The sequence below is a fragment of the Kogia breviceps genome, chromosome X (assembly GCF_026419965.1).
Source record: "Kogia breviceps isolate mKogBre1 chromosome X, mKogBre1 haplotype 1, whole genome shotgun sequence".
NCBI lineage: Eukaryota > Metazoa > Chordata > Mammalia > Artiodactyla > Physeteridae > Kogia > Kogia breviceps.
In genome coordinates this window covers 38,266,918-38,284,033 of record NC_081330.1, presented here as the reverse complement: position 1 = coordinate 38,284,033, position 17,116 = coordinate 38,266,918, and the positions used below count along the sequence as shown (strand labels likewise).

Here is a 17,116-nt window from a genome sequence, read left to right as displayed (position 1 = left end):
ACTCTCTCAGCTTTTGCTTGTCTGTAAAGGTTTTAATTTCTTCATCAAATCTGAATGAGATCCTTGCTGGGTAGAGTAATCTTGGTTGTAGGTTTTTCTCCTTCATCACTTTAAATATGTCCTGCCACTCCCTTCTGGCTTTCAAAGTTTCTGCTGAAAGATCAGCTGTTAACCTTATTGGGATGCCATTGTGTGTTATTTGTTGTTTTTCCCTTGCCACTTTTAATATGTTTTCTTTGTATTTAATTTTTGATAGTTTGATTTATATGTCTCTTGGCGTGTTTCTCCTTGGATTTATCCTGTATGGGATTCTCTGTGCTTACTGGACTTGATTAACTATTTCCTTTCCCATATTAGGGAATTTTTCTACTACAATCTCTTCACATATTTTCTCAGTCCCTTTCTTTTTCTCTTCTTCTTCTGGGACCCCTATAATTTGAATTTTGGTGCATTTAATGTTGTCCCAGAGGTCTCTGAGACTGTCCTCAGTTCTTTTCATTCTTTTTTCTTTATTCTGCTCTGCAGTAGTTATTTCCACTATTTTATCTTCCAGGTCACCTATCCGTTCTTATGCCTCAGTTATTCTGCTATTGATCCCATCTAGAGTAGTTTTAATTTCATTTATTGTGTTGTTCATCATTGTTTGCTTCTGCTTTAGTTCTTCTAGGTCCTTGTGAAATGTTTCTTGCATTTTCTCTATTCTTTTTCCAAGATTTTGGATCATCTTTACTATCATTATTCTGAATTCTTTTTCAGGTAGACTGCCTATTTCCTCATTTGTTAGGTCTGGTGGGTTTTCGCCTTGCTCCTTTATCTGCTGTGTGTTTTTCTTTCTTTTCATTTTGCTTATCTTACTGTGTTTGGGGTCTTCTTTTTGCAGACTGCAGGTTTGTAGTTCCCGTTGTTTTTGGTGTCTGTCCCCAGTGGCTAAGGTTGGTTCAGTGGGTTGAGTAGGTTTCCTGGTTGATGGCACTAGTGCCTGTGTTCTGGTGGATGAGGCTGGATCTTGCCTTTCTGGTGGGCAGGTCCACATCTGGTGGTGTGTTTTGGGGTATCTGTAGCCTTATGATTTAGGCAGCCTCTCTGCTAATGGATGGGGCTGTGTTCCTTTCTTGCTAGTTGTTTGGCATAGGGTGTCCAGCACTGTAGCTTGCTGGTCGTTGAGTGAAGCTGGGTCTTGCTGTTGAGATGGATATCTCTGGGAGATTTTCGCCGTTTGATATTACGTGGAGCTGGGAGATCTCTTGTGGACCAGTGTCCTGAAGTTGGTTCTCCCACCTCAGAGACACAGCCCTAACACCTGGTTGGAGCACCAAGAGCCTTTAACCCACACGGCTCAGAATAAAAGGGAGAAAACATGAAAGAAAGAAAGAGAGAGAGAGAGAGAAAGAAAGAAAGAAAGAAAGGAAGGAAGGAAGGAAGGAAGGAAGGAAGGAAGGAAGGAAGGAAGGAAGGAAGAAAGAAAGAAAGAAAGAAAGAAATAGGATAAAATAAAGTACGATAAAATAAAATAAAGTTATTAAAATAAAAAATAATTATTAAGGAGAAAAATATTTTTAAGTAAAAAAAAATGGGATGGTCAGAACCCTAGGACAAATGGTGAAAACAAAAATATACAGACAAAATCTCACACGGACGCATACACATACACACTCACAAAAAGAGAAAAGGGGGAAAAAATAATATATCTTGCTCCCAAAGTCCACCTCCTCAACTTGGGATGATTGGTTGTCTATTCAGGTATTCCACAGATGCAGGGTACATCAAGTTGATTGTGGAGCTTTAATCTGCTGCTTCTGAGGCTGCTGGGAGAAATTTCCTTTTCTCTTCTTTGTTCGCTCAGCTCCAGGGGTTCAGCTTTGGATGTGGCCCTGTGTCTGCGTGTAGGTCGCCTGAGGGCATCTGCTCTTCACTCAGACAGGACGGGGTTAAAGGAGCAGCTGATTCAGGCACTCTGGCTCACTCAGGCCGTGGGGAGGGAGGAGTATGGATGCACGGCGAGCCTGCAGCGGCAGAGGCCAGCGTGACGTTGCACCAGCCTGAGGTGCGCAGTGCGTTCTCCAGGGGAAGTTGTCCCTGGATCCCGGGACCCTGGCAGTGGCAGGCTGCACAGGCTCCCAGGAGGTGCGGTGTGGAAAGTGAATGACCTGTGCTCACACACATGCTTCTTGGTGGCTGCAGCAGTGGCCCTAGCATCTCATGCCCGTCTCTGGTGTCTGCGCTTATAGCTGCAGCTCGCGCCCATTTCTGGAGCTCCTTTAAGCAGCGTGCTTAATCCCCTTTCCTTGCGCACCAGGAAGCAAAGGGGGAAGAAAAAGTCTCTTGCCTCTTCGGCAGCTCCAGACTTTTCCCGGACTCCCTCCCAGCTAGCTGTGGCACACTAGCCCCCTTCATGCTGTGTTCACACAGCCAACCCCAGTGCTCTCCTTGGGATCCAACCTCCGAAGCCCGAGCCTCAGCTCCCAGTCCCCGCCCGCCCCGGCGGGTGAGCAGACAAGCCTCTCGGGCTGATGAGTGCTGGTCGGCACCGATCCTCCGCGGGAATCTCTCCGCTCTGCCCTCCGCACCCTGTTACTGTGCTCTCCTCCATGACTCCGAAGCGTCCCGCCTCCGCCACCCACAGTCTCCGCCCACGAAGGGGCTTCTAGTGTGTGGGAACCTTTCCTCCTTCACAGCCCCCTCCCACTGGTGCAGGTCCCGTCCCTATTCTTTTTTGTGTGTGTGGTACGCGGGCCTCTCACTGTTGTGGCCTCTCCCATTGCGGAGCACAGGCTCCAGACGTGCAGGCTCAGTGGCCATGGCTCACGGGCCCAGCCGCTCCGCGGCATGTGGGATCTTCCCGGACCGGGGCACAAACCTGTGTCCCCTGCATCGGCAGGCGGACTCTCAACCACTGCGCCACCAGGGAAGCCCCCGTCCCTATTCTTTTGTCTCTGTTTATTCTTTTTTCTTTTGCCCTACCCAGGTACGTGGGGAGTTTCTTGCCTTTTGGAAGTTCTGAGGTCTCCTGCCAGCGTTCAGTGGGTGTTCTATAGGAGCAGTTCCACGTTGTAGATGTATTTCTGATGTATCTGTGGGGAGGAAGGTGATCTCCGCGTCTTACTCTTCCGCCATCTTCCCTGATCCCTCTTGAATTCTTTAACACATTTAAATTTATGTTCTTCTAAGAAAGCCTGAAGTTAATCAGTATTCCATATCCTTTTTATCAAATAAGACCTTAGCACACTTTAGCTTCTCTCTGCATATCACTACTTTAATAAAAAATGGAAAACAAGTCTGTACTCCCTCTATCTGGCTATGAGTAGGAACATCTGTCTCTGTCATTGTTGAGTTCCTCTAGCCAACTTCTATTCCTCTTCAGAGTGCTCTCTCCTTATCCACACTGCCTGACTAGGAGCTTAAAGTTGACAAAACTACAGCTTTTTATGTTGAGCCCAGCTTACAGTTCCATCCTGGATGTCTTAATGCAAGCACACATGTTCAAAGAAAGAAGTACTAGACGGTGAAGGACTTCTGCAGAAAATTCACTAGGCCTAAAGAAATCATTGGAGCTCACTGAAAAGACTCCTGGAATTGGGCAGATGATCCCTGCCTGGTAGTCCAATCTAAATGAGGCAATTCAATCAGTGCTGCCACCTATTGGGCTGTGCTAGTCACTTTAATGCATTAGAATGTGTTTTCTCATCTCTAAAATTCTGGCAGTTTCACTGAGTAACCAAAATGTTTTCTTAAAAATAAGTTTACAACGGACCCTCCACATATATTATCTTGTCTAATTTAATTTAATGTAAAGTGCTATATGAAAGCTTTCTAAAATATAATGCTGGGGTTCTCCTCACTGTCAGTGAAGGATCAGTCAATCAGGGAAATTTATGGAGCACTCTCTAAGCTGGCCCAGAGAGTGAACATAAATTGCATTTCAAATTACAATTCAAAAAAAATTACTACAAAACTATCTCATTTATCAGCATGCAAATTATCTTCTTTTTGTACTACCTATTGTCCTTTATAGGTCCTAGGAGTAGAACACTCCTAGGTTAGTAAGAAGCCTGACTGAGGATCAATAAATGATGGTAGGTCATTTCAGGACATACCATTTTACCACTTAAGTTCTTGAATCTCTTATATAAAAGGGAAATGATAAAAGCACTTATCGAATCTGAAATTCCTCATCTTTTAATTACCTACAACAAACCATAAAGGTATTTTGATCTCCATTCTATAGTTGAAGAAACTGAGGGTCTAAGATACTAAATTACTTTCCCAAGGTCAAACAAATAGTAAGTGAAGGAACTGAACACAATACTTTCACTGTAACATTAGCTTAAGCAACACATATTAGGAAGATAAATCTGCATCTCAAAGAGCAGAAACAAAATAAGTTCAAGCCTGGGTACCTATTATAAGTCATTTCAGCATAAATGTTTAGGGGCTTCTGTCTCACAAAGTATAAATGATCTGGGGGGAGATCACTCATGCCATTATTCCCCCACATTACTTTGAGAAATAACTGTCAAGAAGTGACTAGCGGGCTTCCCTGGTGGCACAGTGGTTGAGAATCCGCCTGTCGATGCAGGGGACACGGGTTCGTGCCCCGGTCCGGGAAGATCCCACATGCCGCGGAGCAGCTGGGCCCGTGAGCCATGGCCACTGAGCCTGTGCGTCCGGAGCCTGTGCTCTGCAACGGGAGAGGCCACAACAGTGAGAGGCCCGTGTACCACACACACACACACACACACAAAGAAGTGACTAGCATAGTTCAGCCATGTAATGGATCAAAAAGTTTTTCTGCTTTCTTGGAAGCAAATCCTCTTTGGAGACAATGTTCCCCCTAAAATGCCTAATTACTAGATAACCATTCATGAATTCCACGTGAATGGTGAATTCCATTCACCATTCCACAAATTCAGTTCACCTTCTCAAGAACATCATGACTAAACAACCTGGCCTGAAAATTCATGCAATGTGATTAGTCATGGTATAAAACCATTCCAATAAATAGTAACTTCTGATGATACATATGGTTCCTTAACATATTAATTATCGAACTAAGAAGAGAGGCAGAGAAGCAAAGGAAAAGTACCAAATCACTGAAGAAACCCCTTTTCCACCAAGAAAGCGTTACAGAAATGGAACTAAAGAAGAAAGGAGAAAAATTGAAGCCTCAAAGTACAATAGGGTCCTTATTTGCACTGACAGTTGTTGATGTCAACTCTGGAAGTAGAAACTGAGTTACCAATGTTTTATCCTAAATGTTTGAGTCCCCAGAGAGAAATGGATAGGGAGAGGTGAAATTAGCACAGCCATTTTCAGGGAAATAGGAAGGGATCAAACCTCTAATGGTAATCATTTTATTTTATGCCAAAATAAAATGTAGAGCTAAGGAAAATGGTGCACTAGTTTTCAGTTCATATTAAACATCTTAAGCAATATAACTCACTGATTATCTTTCACGTTACGTGCTTTTCTCCCCTTTTGTACTCATACTATAACTTGTCAAGGCCATAATGTCAGAATCTTATTTTAAAGGCTAGAAAGGTTTTTTCAAATCCCAAAATTAAGACCAACTTTCCGAATATTACAAGTCTGACACTGCAGAGAAGACTGTAAATTTCTATGAAACAAGTCTTATTTTAGTGAATGCCTTTAGCAGTTACAACATTGGAAAAGAAAAGACCAGGGATGAGACCACAGGGGAGGGTGGGCAAAAGAACTCAAGAGAGGGGAAATCTTGGAGGAGCTGAGAAGGATACAAGGCAGGGGAGGGGACTCAAGAGAGGACAGGAGTGGAGGGCAGAGAAACCCAAAGCGAAGGCTTGGCTAAATGGAAAGGAAGCAGAGGGACCCAAAAGGGCAGCGGTGAAAGAACAGGATTAGGAGAGGGGAGAGGAGAAAGAAGAGAGTACATCACTGGAGAGAACTAGTCTAAGAAATGAAAGAGGGGCTTCCCTGGTGGCGCAGTGGTTGAGAGTCCGCCTCCCAATGCAGGGGACACGGGTTCGTGCCCCGGTCCCGGAAGATCCCACATGCCACGAAGCGGCTGGGCCCGTGAGCCATGGCCGCTGAGCCTGCGCGTCCGGAGCCTGTGCTCCGCAACGGGAGAGGCCACAACAGTGAGAGGCCCACGTACCACAAAAAAAAAAAAGAAAGAAAAAAAGAAATGAAAGAGGAATGGCATTTAAATGCAAAGTACAGCCTCAACCCCTACTCACTTTCAGAAGAATCCTCCCTCAAAACCTTGGAGAAAAAGAGCAAAAAATAAAAAATGAAAAGCTGGAAACTTCTGAAGCATACTAGTAGTCATAAAAATCTTATACAAGCATGCAGTAATAGTAGTCATTTAAATATTTCAAAAAATATCATTTTACAAGGAAAAATAGATCTCACTAATATAACTTAATTCAAGTTTATTTTTTAAAATAAATCTCACTTTTCTCAGGGCTTTACTCCACAAAAAAACTAGTCATCAAATATATTTTTCAAAGTATGCCTTTGAAAAATAAGCATAATTCTTATGTTTGTAATTTGTGTGTGTGGTAAAATAGAATGTAAAATTTACCATTTTAACCATTTTTAAGTGTACAATTCAGTGGCATTGAGTACATTCACAACATTGTTTAACCATCACCACTATCTATTCAATATTTACAAAACTTTTTCATCACCACAAACAGAAACTCTGTACCCATTGAACAATAACTTCCCATTTGCCCAATCCCCCAGCCCCTCTACTATTTTACTTTCTGTGTCTATGAATTTGCCTATTTTAGGTACCTCTTTTAGTGGTATTATTTATATGAATATTTGTATACTTGAAACAACCTAAATGTCCAACAACAATAGTGGAATGGAGATATTTTTAAGTGGCATATTTATATGAGGGCTACTTTACAGCAATACAAGCAACTTTTTTTTCTTTTGTTAATTTAGGTTTTGTTACTCCTAAGCTTTATTCATGGATTGTGCAATAAGTCTACTGGGAGAAACCTATGAAAACTGTACATATTAAATGGCAAGGTAGCATTTTTGAATATTTCTGTGTTACTGAAACTGTGTAAAAAATAAAAATCACTTCACATTTTAGTATTTATTTGAGTTATATATATGTTATTTCATTTTTTAAATTTTTTAAATTAATTTTTTCATTGGGGTATAGTTGATTTACAATGTTGTGTTAATCTCTGCTGTACAGGAAAGTGAATCAGACATACATATACATATATTCACTCTCTTCCAGACTCCATTCCCATACAAGTCATTACAGAGCACTGAATAGAGCTCCCTGTGCTATACAGTAGGTTCTTATTAGTTATCTTTATATATAGTAGTGTGTATATGTCAATCCCAATCTCCCAGTTTATCCCCCCTAAAATAACTAACTTTATCTACATTTATCAGTATAGACAAATCTCAAAAACAATGTTGACCCCCCAAAAGTTGCAGAAGAGTAAGTACAGCATAACATTTATGAAAATGTCAAAGGATGTACAAAACAATATATTACAAATCATTTATGGCCACCTATGTTTGAGTGCACTTAAAAACACAGGAAAAATATTTAACAACTTCAGAAGAACAAATATCTCTGGGATTGGGAAGGAAATGAGATTGCAAAGGGGCACAAAGAGGTAGTGTTTTAGTTTTATGTTTAGTTTTAGTGTAATGTTTTAGTTCTTTAAAAAAACAATATCTAATGAAAATATGGCAAAAGGTTAACAACTGTTAAATCTTTGGTGGGTACATGGATGATGGTGTAGAATAGTCTCTGTAATTTTCTGTCTGAAATATTTTATAATTTTAAAAAGAGGGGCTAGTTAATGTTTTAGAATGACAGAAAATAAGACAACCTGTGTGCTTTGAAAAGGGGGAATGTGCTAATACAGACCAATTATAGCTTTTATTCTCCCAGTCAACTTAATTGCTTCCTTTATAAAAAATTTAAATTACAAATGAATACATACTCATATAATCTTTGGAAAAGATATTCAAAAAGAAAGCTAATCACCATGAGTGTTATTATGGCACTTGAATCTGCTTGAATATGCTATGATTCATATATTTTTAAAAGTATATCCTTTTGAAAATGTCCATATTTATTAGTTAAAAAAATACATTCAACCTAACTCATATTGTGGTTGATGACTGCTACTCCAGCACAGAGAAACCTAGAGGGGCAAATCCATACATCCAAGGGGGCAAAAATTCACAGCTCAGGTCCAGATTCCTGGCCTTCTTGTTAGGATTCCTCTTGAGGGCATGGAAGGTAAGTTATATAAATGATTTTAAATAGCCAAACTTTACAGTGTTATAGATAACATGGAATAATCGGAAATAAATCTTCTGTTGCTTGTTTATTTAGGCTGAGTACATTATGGCCATCTCAGTTTATGCAATATTAAGCTGTTATTAATAATGAAAAACGTGGGCTTCCCTGGTGGCGCAGTGGTTGAGAATCCGCCTGCCGATGCAGGAGACACGGGTTCGTGCCCTGGTCCGGGAAGATCCCACATGCCGTGGAGCGGCTGGGCCCGTGAGCCATGGCCGCTGAGCCTGCACGTCCGGAGCCTGTGCTTCGCAACGGGAGAGGCCACAACAGTGAGAGGCCCGCATATCACAAAAAAAAAAAAAAAAAAAAAAAAAAATGAAAAACATGAGGACTATCAAGAACATAGGAAAAATTCCCAGAACCATATTAAATAAAAGGAACAAAACATTGTATAAACATGAATTAAGATTTGGTTAAAATAGAAAAGAAATAGAAATATCAGTTATATTTTGGTAGCAGAATTGAGGGAAATTTTTCATATTTAATTTCTTTTAATGCTGGTTTAATAAATTATTTAACTAGTGTTTTAAAACAGTTTATATATATCCCTTTTTCACACCTATAACCCAGAGAAACTTTTAGTTGTATTTTTTATCTTTTAGATCTCTCAAGTTTCATTAGTTTAAGATCAAACTAGCAGTCAAAAGCGAGAAATTCTGTTGCCTCTGCTTCTGGGCTAAGCAAGCCAGGGAAGCTCTTTTCCTGTTTCAACATCTGCCTCTAGGTCTGATCTGCTATTAGGGCAGGATGGATGAGAATATTAAACCTAATCAAGTGATCTTTATCTCTGAGATCCACTCACTGACAACGTGACCCTGGGTAAGTCACTGAACCTCTCTAACCTTTGTGTTCCTCAACCCTTAAGTTTCTGTATTTACAGAATTCTCTATGTAAGTCAAGTGCCTGAAGATTCATCTCAGACCCAGGACGGATCTCCAAACTTCCTACCTCCCCAGCCCTGGAGAAAACAGCCCTTATCAGGGAGATTCAACCTTGCAGGGGCAGGCCAAACCTTGAAGAGGTAATTATATCCCTGAACATAAATAGCGTTTGTTTTCCAAGCAGAAAACTATTATTTATTAAATATTTGTGCATCTGGCACTGTGCCCAGCACCTTATAGCACCTACCCGGGCCCCATCACAGACCGACTGAACCAGTTCCTGGAGTAAGCCAGGGAAATCTGTATTTGTAACAAACATCCTAAGAGATTCCTAAACACACAAAAGTTTGAAAACCAAAGATCTAAGACCAGATCTTTTTCAAACCGTGAATGACAATTCGTTAGTGGGTTGTGGTCCACATTTTAAAAAGTATAATGGAAAGCATCAGAGTAAAAGCACGTAATTAAGTACTGTTTCTGTCAGTTATATATCGCGTATAAGTACTGGGTCACAACACAAAATTTCTTACTGTGAGTCACAGCAAAAAGGTCCGAAAAGCACTAGCTAGGCATTACGGGCTTAGGCTAATGCACAATGAGGCGGAATAGAAAGAAAAAAGCAATCAAGAAGCAAGAGACAGCATAGCATACATAACTTAAGTTCCGCAAGTATCCGAGAGAAATAAAATTTAAGACGCTTAAACTCTGATCACCTACAGTAATAAGGGGAATTACGCTAGGTAATTTGGCTAAAAAGCCAAAACTTTAGCCAATAACTTAAATATTCTACCTCCATTTTGTTGTTGTTTACTGTGGTAATAACAAGTAGAATAGACAAATTACTCAAGCTTCACTATCCCCTTCACCGGATAGCAGAAAGAAGGAAAGCAATTTAGTTAATTCATAACCGAATTCCAGCTCCTGGATAACCAAAAGTAACCATCCATTAAAGCCATCCTACCTCTCCTTGCTTACGACACTCAAATACTACATGAAGGGGCCCACTATCGAACACAGCTAATCAGTTTTGAATACTCCAAATATTTATTAAGCCATCTATTCTGTTTCCCTTTTGTTTAAAACCAAACCACGGAATTCCTGAGAAACTAGGGTCACAACTGTACCTCTAGGCCAAGTGCAAACACTCCGATTGCCAAGCAGACCTAACTGGCGCCGCTCCAGCGTTTCTGCACTCCAAAGCGGGAAAAGCTCGGCACCGGGTCCGGCAACGTTCCTGTGAGTGGGAACGACGCGTAGCTCCGGCCGGTGCCTCGCTGGAGCCGCGTGGCAGCCGTAGGGGTGCTCCCCCTGGGGCTCCGGATCCAGAAGGCTTGCCCACAGCAGAGGAAATAAAGCGCGATCCCACCCTACACACACACATAGACACAAACACACACACAAACGCTGAGCCGGGATGGAACCACAACACGTGTCTCTGTCAGAGCGCGGAAAGGGGGCGTGAGGAGCGCGTGTGGAGCCGCCACAAAACCTCCTCAAATCCCCCGGCCACCGAGCCTACCTTTCCGCCCACGCTGTTCCGGATCTGCTGGACAACTACCCGTCCGATCTAGAATCCACGTGCAGGAAAAAAGTAACAGTGAGGGAGCAGGTTGATTTCCTGAACAAACGAAAACCGGTGGTAGCTGTTACTCTGGTGGCGGCGAAGTAAGAGCGAAGGCAGATGAAACTGCTGAGCGGCCTGAGAGGCTGACCCGGAACTTCTGCGGCCGAAAAGAGCCAGCCTGCGCTGTGGGCGCTTCTCCGCTGGAGCGATGCTGAGACCCAGGCTTAAAGGGGGTCGACCTAGTTAACTGGAAAGGGTGGCCATTGACCCCAACTGGCACGCGCTCGGATTGGTTGCTTCTCGTGAGGTTTCAAAGGACACTCTTCTATGATTGGCCAGGGAAGTCAAGCGGGAACCCGGAGGTGGGGGGTGGGGGCGATCGGAAACAAAGTTGTTACCCAGGCAACAGAGGGACGCAGAGCTCTCCGCAGCGTATTTTTGGATCCTAGAAAGCCACCCAAAAACCGACCCAGGTGAGGAAACCCGAACCTTAGGAGGGGAAAAGAAGGGGTTCTCAGATGCCTTAGCTATCAGAGAAATTAGGGAGAACTCTAGATACTTACGGCTGTGAGAGATACCCAAAAAAAAGCCACAAGTTGCCGATAGAACAGACCCGTTCCCTAAATCCCCCTGCCCTAGACGCTCTAGAAGCAGGTTCAGCTTTAACAAAACTCAGTCTATCAGGATGTGAGTGAGATGGGGCAGTTTTACCAGACAAGGGATGGATGCGGATGGAATGTCAGAAGGCCAAAATGAACATGCGAAGCCTTCCCGACGTTTTTCTCTGAACACTTACATACACTTACGGTTGTAACGCTAATTTGAGAGTGAAAACTATTATTTCCTTGTAGGTAGATCTGGGTGCTCCAAGTTGAAGTAGCCACTGTTATCTTCTGTTTTATATGTACAGGCGTGATTTATCTTGGACCAGGTTGCCTTGGTTGGGATATATTTTTTAGGGGGTATAATGCTGTTCGGACTGGAAAAAATGGCCCGTACTTCATGGACAATGCCCTGTGTGCGGGAATGTGAACGCTGTGGCAACTGCAGTTGGTCAGATCCGTTGAGGAGTGAGAAGCAGTCAGACCGCACTTGGGGGGCTGGAGCGTGGTGTGCAAAAGCCTACTTGTCCCTACCAAACCTGCTACTCACCAAGGGATGACTGGGAGAGTAAGTGTTATATCTCGTTGGACTGTACCCGTCAAAAGTTAAGGGACTGTGACAAACAATAAAATCTGAGTAAGGGGAGAGTACAGAGTTTGAGCAGAGAGGTAGGGGTCGCTTCTCCTAAGAGCTTCTTGTTGTGACAGGGATTCAGAACAGAAACTATTTCCTGAAGAAATGAAGAAAACAGGCCTGTTGACTTGGGGAGAAAATTTCCAAGCCCTGAAGGAAAATGAGCTGTCTCAACTCCTTTTTAGATAGAGGTGGAGTATGGGAATGAGACAGAAACAAAAAAATTGTTGGCAAGTGTATTAAGTTTGGCTAAAAAAAAGAATAATGGGTAGAGGAAATATTAAATCAAGAGGCTCATCTCTTGACATTTAGGTTTATGAAATATTCCAGGTACTTTCAAAAATCATCTTCCATTAAATATATTTTAAATTTGTAACAAAAACTCTTGTTAAGTCCCCATAGTTACTTATGACTTGGTACATTTGATAGCAGTGAAAGTTAGAGACCTAAAAAAGGAAATTATTCTTGGTATTGTTAAAAACAAGTCAAAATGAATTAGTTTTAATAGGCAGGGAATCACTGATGTGTATAGTTGTCAAAAAATGTAAGAAAAAACCAACCAGTATATTATAATTTAACTCAGACATAGGCATAGATGATGTTTACTTTTGTGTTTTCAGAAGAATTTTAATACAGGAATTGTTAAATAAGGTACTACATACATAAAGTTGCAGAAGAAATGCCAATTTTATTTAAGAGAGTAAATGAATTTTTAATACTTTGAAATCATTCAGCTATAAACAGTCAGTACTCTACATAGGGATATGTGTTTACCTATTAACCAAGTTCCCAAATGATACTATTTGGTGATTCTTTATTACCCTGATTTTATTTGCTATATAAACTTGAATTAATAAAATGTCATTTCTTTTTGAATAGTGTGTAATTCAGAATTTTCACTAACTTAACCTAGACTTCTCTCCAATTAGTTCAGGTCGAAGAGCCATTCCTGCTGAGACCCCAGCCCTCTCAACTAGAGTCTGACTTAATCTCGGGTTATTGATATTATTGTTTCGGTGCCGTGAATCTGGAGTCATCCTGGTTGAGCTTGTTTAGTCCCTAAATGGCTCCAATGTTTTGATAAAGAGCTGGTTCTGAAGCATTTGTCTCTTTAGCTCATTGTGGCTAGTACTGAAAGAGATCCCCCAATCACCTATGAAGGCCCTAAGGATGCAAGTTGATGTGGGAAAAATTAAAAGCACTGTCTAGAAAACTGCCACTGGAATTGGCCTAGCAAAAGAGAGTGAGAGAAAAAAAAGGGTCTAGAAAATTTACTTTCTAAATAACCAAATCTGAAATAGAAGATTTAGCAATATATTTTTTTAAATGAAGTTCCTGCTTAAATTTGCCTTAAATTTATTCTTGGCCTATTTAAGTGGCAATGACAGTTTTAGTCAGTGTGGCTCCAGAAGTTTTCTTTTTTTTTAAATCACTACACTATACTATCTGGGTAGTCTAAGCAAAAGGAAGAATACATTCCAAAGTACAACGGCAGGAGATTATAGGGTATGTTTAATTAGCAGTTCAGTTTTTAACAGAATGCAGATTACAGGTAGGAGAATAATAGGAGGGAAGGGTGGAAAATTAGGTTGGGGTTAAATCCTGAAGGACCTTGATTGTCAGGCTCAGGATGAACTTTATATCAAATTTACAAATAAAAGATAGTCCTACAAATAAATAACACTGCATAGTTCATAAAAAGGCATCTTGCTTTAATTTTTCTGATGTTATCTACTTGTCAAATGAACTTTAATAAGTTTTTAATAGTTTACCAAATTATTCTGAATTTGTTAGACTTCTAAAAAAGCTAGTGGAATCTTCATTTCCATTGAATTTAGAATATAGTTTTCTAAAAATTCAGATCATTGTTTTTCTCTTTTGATACTTTGAATTCTTTGATTAGTTACTTACAAAGTATTGCTGATTCTTTTGTTTGTCAAAATACAATATCAACAAACTTGTCGTGATTTATTATTTTGTGTTTATAGATGATTATTATGGTTGATATGGTAAAAATTATTTTTGCTGGAGTGCTAATTTTATTATGATATTTCTACTCCAATTTAGCTAAGTATGAACCTATGCCATTGTATGCCAGCATAATTTGGAATTTTAAAAGTCTGATTCCTGGGCTTCTCTGGTGGCGCAGTGGTTGAGAGTCCGCCTGCCGATGCAGGGGACACGGCTTCGTGCCCCGGTCTGGGAAGATCCCACGTGCCGCGGAGCGGCTGGGCCCGTGAGCCATGGCCACTGAGCCTGCGCGTCCGGAGCTTGTGCTCCGCAACGGGAGAGGCCACAACAGGGAGAGGCCCGCGTACTGCAAAAAAAAAAATCTGATTCCTAATATACTTCAGATATAAAGAGCATACTATAAATTATTGTGAATGATTTGTTTTACATCCCAAGGAGTGGTATTCCCTTCAAAGTAGTCACTTTGGGAGGCTATCCACTTATTCTAATGCTGTTGTTATTGCTCAAATTACTTTTGAAGCTACTCTTTTAGAATCACCTTGAGGCTTGCAGCACATTCTTTTGAATATCCTCAAAGTATCAAATCTTCATATTTTGAAAGTAGATGTGATATCTAGATATATCTAGAAATCACTTGGAGACAAATCTGACGTGTAATCACACTGAGTGATACCATAGTGATACCTGTTTTCTTGGTGATACATATGAAGGCAGTTCCAAAATATTTTGAGCATTGATAGCATAATTTACATCAATGTATAACCTTCCAAGGTGACTATTCTGAAATCAACATTCGTATGAATTTAGTCATGCTTCATTCAATATTCACCAACTGCTGACTACATGCCAGTTCCAGTTACTGAAGACACTCAGCCTCTAGGTGTAGCTTCCGACTACCCACACTGCCCTGCCTCTTACCAAATGAGAACCAGGCGAGAGCTACTTCCCAGCTGATGGGGATTTAGAATTCATCTGCTTTTCCTAAATACAGTATCCAGTGTACTTACTGAACCACACAACCTTCCTTCATAACCTCCACTGGGACATTAGAAAGCCTCTGATGGAGTGCCTGTTTCCTTTTCTCTTTTCTAGCTGTGATGTTGAGCCCTGCCTTATTCTGAACCTCCCTCTAGCCACCAACTCCCCCATAATACTCAAGAACCCCATCCTGCCTCCTATACCCCCACCTATGGACCAGGATCCTACTTTACCTAAATAGGCCTCCCTGTAACCATGGCTATTCAACCTTTCTGCTGAAACACTGCTCACGTCCTGAAACTCTCACTGCCATGTCACTGCCAAGCCCATGAGCATGTGTGAATAGCAGTTCTGATTGCTAACTCAGATGCTCTATTTGGCACTTCTGAATACCCTTCTTCTGGGTTAGTTCTACTGGTTCCAGTTTCTTCCCCTCTCACCAGCCCACCATGAAGCTCTAGCAAGCCTCATCATCATGTACCTGTGGGTGCTGGCACTGTGTGCCAAATAATAATGATATTTTAATAAAGTTTTTCTTATTTTAGCAAACTCTTTTTACCTACGGTGCATAATACGGCCATCACAACAATATTGTAAGGTAGGTAATGCTGGAATAGTAAAACAATTTCAGCTATATTTGTTTTTTAAAAGCCTCATTGTACAATTTCAATTCAAAATACCATTTATATCATTGCATCTGATATCTGGATCCATTTTTCCCTTTCACTGTCGAAGGTAGAAAATGTTTCAATAAACTTTTTGCTTTTAATGTTAAGTAAATATTTAATGAACACATAATCATCTAGGACTTTAAAAATATAAATAGAAGCCTCTTTGTTTAATTTAATGTGTCAATTATTCATTTCCATAGCAGACTACCAGACCATACTGTGAGAGAAGATTGTTTTAATCAGCTCTTATTTCACCTTTTCCAATTTAATGAGTTGTCAGTGTAATGAGTTTTATCATTAAGTTATTCTACATCATTATTAGTTTAAATGATGTAGCCCAGAGTCACAGAGCTAGGAAGTAAATGATAGATACAAATCTAAGCAACATGACTCCAGAGCCCTTACTCTTAACCACTATGATATACTTGCCTCTGTGCTAGATCTATAGGGCAATTTAACATTTGTTTCATACCTTTGACATCTCCGATAAGCATCCAGATCAGTTTTCCTTTTAAAAAGGAAAGTCAAAATAATGGTAAAATATAATAGTAAAACAAAAGATTTGTAAAACGCCATTTACATGTAGATTGATTTTGACAGGTGATTGTACCAGCACACTTTTGAGAATTCCTTTGTATTACTGTTCTAGGCACAACACAAAAATTTTAGTGGATCATTTAGTAAAAGCACTAAAGAAAAGCTTCCTGTGAATTAATTTTATAAAATAATGTTCAAAAAATATCAGCAGAAGTGTAGAAAAGATTCCTATTATATTTATGCCCAAATCACTAACAATAGGCCTAATTTTACAGTCTTTATTCAGGTTATTCATTAAAGTCTGACACTCCCAAGATTTTTAAAGATCCTGAATTCCTACTCCAAATATAACGGTAGAGATTATCTAAAAGACTGATGTCTGGTTGATAGGATTACAAGTAGCTGTGATTCTATTATTTCTACTTTTAATGTATTATTCCCTAAAATTTCTGCAACAGACATATATAGTATCACTATTATAATCAGAAAAAAATTATTTTGTGTGAACTTTCACTAAAGTTAATGAACCAACCCACTAGAGGTCTCAAACAGCAATATAATGCAAGGCATCATCAAGGGTTGATCAAAATTTTAAATAAAGCAGAAGATACCAGCCTGCCTGAGGCAAAAGTGTGAAATGAGTAAAGTTCCTTGAGACATTCCCCCCAACAAACATCCTTTTCAGTTCACTAAATAGGAATATACAAGCTAGACAGCATATATTAGACAGATAAAAAGGTAGTCTACAAAAGTATGTTTCCAAATAATAATGTACATTCTACATGACACTGACATACCCTTTCTCTTGGGGTAGAGTTTAAGGATGTGCATTTTTAACTAACTCCCCAAGTGACTCTTAAACACAGTAAAATCTGAGAACCACTATGTAGGTGCTCAAGAAATGCTTGTTAGATTGAGCACGAAGTTTTAATAAAGCAAGCTGTATACTTGC

The 17,116-nt window shown here is 40.4% G+C and overlaps 2 protein-coding genes across 3 annotated transcripts in view; one reads left to right on the top strand and one right to left on the bottom strand.

Annotated features, from left to right (window-relative positions):
- Window positions 1–10,975, bottom strand: part of NUP62CL (nucleoporin 62 C-terminal like) — an 85,690-nt gene extending 74,715 nt beyond the window's left edge. For both annotated transcript variants that reach the window (XM_067022873.1, XM_059050293.2), the window contains exon 1: window positions 10,727–10,975. The gene's annotated coding sequence lies outside the window, so the exon portion shown is untranslated. The remainder of the gene's footprint in view (window positions 1–10,726) is intronic.
- Window positions 10,947–17,116, top strand: part of DNAAF6 (dynein axonemal assembly factor 6) — a 41,866-nt gene continuing 35,696 nt past the window's right edge. Inside the window, exon 1 of the mRNA XM_067022874.1 lies at window positions 10,947–11,244. The gene's annotated coding sequence lies outside the window, so the exon portion shown is untranslated. The remainder of the gene's footprint in view (window positions 11,245–17,116) is intronic.